Genomic DNA, 5977 nt, shown 5'->3' on the forward strand with positions numbered 1-5977 from the left:
TCTGAAGCTTTCTGTCAGTTTCTTCTTTATGTTGACAAGAGAGGAGCGATCTGGCACTATATCAATATTGTACTAAAATTGTTGGACAAAATCTTAAGCGATGTCTTTACAAACATGCCAGTGAGACATATCTTGATCTATGAACCACTCTGAAGCAATTCCTGTCAAACCTTCCCCAAAATAGGCCACGAGCAATTCTTCTTTGCCTCCCGCTACCCTCAGTTGGTTACAATTCCTCTTCAGATGGGCCACATGATCACTATGCCCATTATACTTATTAAACTTGGGGTCTTGAAGCCATGGTAAATGAACATGGGGGAACATGCATATATCATAGAGCGAAACACTCTTGTGGCTTCCCAAGCCCTAATTCTCATGGTATGTTCCAAGCTCTTCATTTTTTTGGTCATTTCCTCTTGTTCCATATTCTTGTCGGGCTTTTCAATCTAAATTGGGAACACGTTCTGAGGAGTATGCTTGTATGAATCTGGAACCTTGAAAGTCAGTTCTAGAGAATAATATTGGGCATCATGAGCATTGAGTAGTGGATCATTATTGGAATTTTGAGCAAGATCCGGTTGAGGGACAGTGAAAGTATGGACAATGGGTACAGTAGGCAAGTCATTTCTAAGGGGTGCTGTTGGAGGACGTGGAATAGAGGTGTCACACCCCAAACCTGAAGAGGCATGACCAACTCCTAACTTCCCTGTAGTTCCTTTCTTATATAATGTGGTGCACAGTACATCCATCAGTAAAGGCTTATAGATATATCCTGTCACTCACCAAGTTGGTCTCGCCCCCCCCCCCCCCCCCCAGGTTCGGGGAGTGACAGGAGGTACTGGAGATAGTGGGAAGGTTAATGTTCGGACTGAATCCAGGTGGGTATAATGGGTTACTTGCTATGGATATGGGCACTGACACATTATGAAGATTATTTGAAGGCCCTATGGGTAGTGGGGGCGGTGCCTGCCTGTTTAACTAGGCTTGGTACATCTCTGCCAATTGTTGCTTCAGCACTCTTACCTCTTTAACCAATCTTGAATCTTGTTCGACCAATTGTCCTCGGACATCATCATTATCTGACTCATTCTCACTGTTGTTTGCCATTCTACTTTTTCCTTTTGATCTCGTGTTGTAAGGGTGAGTCACCAGTATACACCATAAACCAACCACCTTTATTTAACTTTATCTTTATAATGACAAACAACAAACGTGCTAGAGTTTGGCATTTTGCAGATATTAATCACACATTGTATGTCGGGCACCTAATGCCATTTTAATTTCTAAAATAAGCTTGGAAGGCTTCATGCTTCATCCCGGCTTATTGGTTTATTTTATCTTGACTTTACACTCTCTTTTCTTATTATTTTCTTTCCTTCTTTTTCAATCATTTTCCTCATTTTTTACTCTTTTGTGGTTTTAAAAGAATTTCGATCGAACCCGTTGGAAGTTGCCTATGTATCATGTTGAACATGAATCAGATCATGCGTAGTTCAAGAAGATCAAGAATAAAGTAAATAAACTAACTCTTAGTCTTATACAATTCAGACTATGAAAGCTCCTAACAAGGAATTTTTTTTTTGAATTTCTAATTTGTTTTTGTTATTTTTTGGGAATTTTCGAAAGAAAGACTTCTATAGAAAAAAGAATATATTTTGGATTTTGAACTTTTATTTTGAATTTATGAAAGAAAATACTTCTAGAGAAAAAAGAAAATATTTTGATTTTTGATTTTTGATTTTTTTAAATTTGAAATAAGAACTTCTAAAGAAGAACGAAAATATTTTTGGTTTTTAAAAAATTGGTGGCCGGACCCGATGAAGGTTGCCTGCGTATCTCACATCCGGTGAGAATCAGACTCGTGTAGTTCAGTAATATTTCAGGAATGGGATGACACTTTTTGAAAAAATTCAGGCTTATTTCTTAATAATCTTTTTGGGATAAAATTTTGATAGGCTTTTTGGATTTTTGAAATACTGAGATTTTTCGAAAATTGGGTAAATTTTTCTCTCCTATTTTCTTCCTTCTGGAATTTTATCAATTTTCTCCTATTTTTTAGAAACCGGTCAACATGCAGAAACCGAATCAAACATAATGCACATGTAGCACATAAGATACATCAGGATGGTCTTGTAATTTTTCTCCTAGAAGGACCCAACCCCTGTGTTGAGTTCCCAAAGTCAAATGCATATGATGCAAACAGACGTTCCTACTAGGGATCCGACATGCGGCTATATTATTCTAGGTTTAATCCTAGGTGGAGTGTTTTAGACCTGGCTTACTCAAGCGGATAACCCGAGCCGAGGTAGGAGCAACGTACCGGGAGCACGAAAGTCTACCCGGCCTAGTTACTGAACCAACCCCGTTCTAATTTGATAGCATCCTAGGAATATAAAATCTATTCAAAGACAAGGATGAATCTTTGTAATCTTAAAGAGGGCCTTTAACAAGATCTCACGCTAAAAAGTTGCAAAACAAGGTCATTGGACTTCAGGAGCGAACAAAGAAGTTGTTAGTTGGGAGGAAGAGCTCAAGGATAAAGGATATGAGTTGTCTTGGTATTATAATTATTTTATGGCCCAAATTCATATTCAAGAGAGGTGGATTAGATCCCCAAGAGACATCCTCTGAAGAAGGTCCAAATCAGGCCGCTATTGGACCTATTTAGCACCTAAAATGTGTCCAAACTTTCAGCCCAAGACGTCTAACATAAAGCCATATTTTTATAACACAAAAAGGACTTACTTAATTTCTAAGAAAGGTACAATAGGCGTGCTAGAAGTTGAGTGCAAGTTAGTGCCAAGTTGCTTACAAGTTGCCTTCAAAATTTTCAAGATTTCCCAGATCCTATCAAAGATTTGTTTGGGACTTTCAAGATCCTATCCTAGATTGGTTTTAACTTATTTTCATATATTTTGGTACTAGATTTATTGATTTTGTAGGTAGTTAAGGTTATGTTTTCCTTTTCCTAAGATTATTGGAGTTACTTTCCAAGATTGACTTGGATTTTGTTTTCTAGTGTTGTTCCTTTTCCTAAGGTAGTTGGACTTGTTTGTAACGACCCGACCGGTCGTTTTGAGCTTTAGCATTCTATTCAGTGGTTGAGTAGCTTCATATTATATATTATGACTTGCGTGTATTGTTGATTTCCGTTTTCAAGTGGTTCAGAATTGATTTGGAAGAATGATTCTCGTTTTGGAAGCTTTAAGTTGGGAGAGTTGACCAAGGTTTGACTTTTAGGTAAACGAACTCAGAATTGAGTTTTAATTATTTCGATAAGTTTGTATGATGATTTTGGATATGTCCACAAAGTTTGGTTAAATTTTGATGAGTTTTGGATAAGTTTGGGTTGTATGGTGATTGTTTTCGATTTCGATGTTGATTTGAACATAAATGTTACCATATTGAGCAAACGGCTTTTGATTCGTGTTTCGACTAAACCATTATATCCGTATTGTAATTTTGGAACTAGAGCAACTGAAATAATTAAGTTTTGACATCGTACGAGGAATTTATGGTCATTTTACTAAGAATTGGGTTGCCAGATTTGTCAGATTAATTACGAAATTGCCACTAAATTTGTATTTAAAAATCTGTTCTATTTTCAAATATTGAAACCAACATATCTCCTTTATTATAAGTTCTAATGAAGTGATTCAAAATCCTAACTTTACTGGAATTTCACGAGGAATCCAATGAAGGCATCAAAAGCGAGTTTCGAGGTAGTTTGGTACAAAAAACGAGACAAACAACTGAGTATTTTTTGCTATTAATGTTGTTGGAGTTTTTCTCATCTTAAAAGTTTGGGATTGGGAGAATTCTAGGATGTTCTTCAAGTTTCTTCCATGGGGTAAGGTCTAAACCATAATCTAAGTAATTCTCTTTGATTCATTTCCTTGGTTTAAGCTTTAACCAATTATTTTAATTGAAATTTAATTTTTTAAATCAAAACCTATGGTTATGTCCTAAATTTTAAAAATTGAAAATTAGTTAGAGGTGTTTATTTTTCGATTCCTTTTAAGGTCTTGTTCTCCTATATTAGGAGAACATACTCGAATTTGGAGAGGTTTGGAGGAGTATTTCGGGAGATATGGGACCCAGCTAGTGTGAGTTGGACTCTTGGGTTATAAACACACAAGAGTGATATTTTTGCGAATTAGTTGAGCTAATGGACTCCGATTGAGCCGGTTTTTATTTGTGTGAGCTTGTATTGGTTCGGGCTTCACTCGGGTAAGCTTGGATTCAAAATCCAAGGCGGGCCCGACATTGACTTTTGTTGTCTTTTTTGGAAAATATAAAGATCATAGCTTTGTTTATTGTAATTGATTTCTCTTGCATTGTTTGACGTTATTTAGTCAATTTTGATTAGATTTGAGCCGTGTTGAGGCGAATGTTAGGGGAAAAGCTATTTCGGAGGGTCGAGTTGGCCTAGTTGAGGTAAGTATCTTGCCTAACTTTGTGTGGAGAAAACTACCCCTTAGGATTTGGGTTGATTATGTTATTTGTGTTATGTGAAAGCCGTGTACGCAAGGTGACGAGTGGGTACACATGATATATGTGGTATTTGACCGGTTTAGATTATCTAGACTCTTTCCATGTCTTTAATTAAATTGTCATAATATGTTATATCTCTCAATGTTAATCTATTCTTACATGCTCTATTTTGACGTTGTTAGCACTTTTTCTACCTCTTACTTGTTATTTTGCTATTATATGCTTTAGTTGAAGTTATTGCCTTCCTTATTGTCTTGTTACCTCTTAATTGTTGAATCACTTTTAATTGAAGTTGTTATTTTGTGGAATATCATGTTGTTGAGTTACTGGTGTTGAAGTTGTAATAATCTCTATCACACTAAGGCGAAGTTGTTAATTGTTGAGATACCTTTCCTTGTTGAGCATTCTCATTCATTTTGTTATTGTTGAAATTCTTGTACACATTGTGGTTGGGCCATGGGCTATTTGTTGTGAAAATATTGGTGTTGTTGACTTAGTGACAAGTTGTGGCATATGGGCACTTGTGGTGCGAGTTGTGATTGTGTTGTGATATTGATACGCATGCGGTGGTATAAGGCTAGGGGTTGATACGCATGCGGTGAGATAATGTGGTCTTGATACATGTGTTTCTAGTAGGGGAACTACTTGAAGCCACGCGGTGAGATAAGGTGGGCTAAAACGCATGTAGCTATTTCCGAATAAATGATTTTCAAAACTAAATGTAAGGCTCACGCGGTGATATAAGGAAAGATTTTGATTGAAATTATGAAATGTGAATACGAGGCGGTACCTCGGTTGTGATTTTCATTGTACATTCCATGTTGGAACAGTTTATTGATTTGAACGGTCATTGTTCTTCCTTCAATCATTCATCCACATTTTGATTGTGTTTGGTTATTCGTTGTTATCTTGGTGTTGGAACGATTGCGGTTTCTTGTGTGAGTCATGCATTCTACGTGATTTGTTATATTGCTTTAACATGCCAATCTGTGCCTCCTTTATAACTTGGTGAATTAATTATCAATGTGAATTTAATTGCGTGAAGTCACTATATCATATTTTGTTTAGTTGTTGGTAATATAATGGTTTAAATAAAGGAATTATTAAAGACAAATGTTGCCTCTTCCACCGTCCCCTTAGTCATTACAAATTGATATATATATCAAATATTCAAAGTGAAGGATGTTATTTAAGAGCTGCTGCACGTTATACAATTCATAAAATCATCATCTCAATCAATGAGAAGCTCTTTACAATTGCACCATACGGACAACCCTCTTTAAGCCAACTATCTTGGAATTTTAGTCTTGGTTTGGGGGTTCTGATTGTAAAGGTGTTGGGAAGGCTACTCTCCAGTTCATCCTATTCATTTTCTTCAAGTAATTAAGGTAAGAATTCAGCAATCTTTCTAGATCAATTCATCTTTAACTTTGTGAAATTTCACTTTAAGTTCTTCTTGATATAGAAATAAAAGTTCTTGTAG

The sequence above is a fragment of the Nicotiana tomentosiformis genome, chromosome 9 (assembly GCF_000390325.3).
Source record: "Nicotiana tomentosiformis chromosome 9, ASM39032v3, whole genome shotgun sequence".
Classification (NCBI taxonomy): domain Eukaryota; kingdom Viridiplantae; phylum Streptophyta; class Magnoliopsida; order Solanales; family Solanaceae; genus Nicotiana; species Nicotiana tomentosiformis.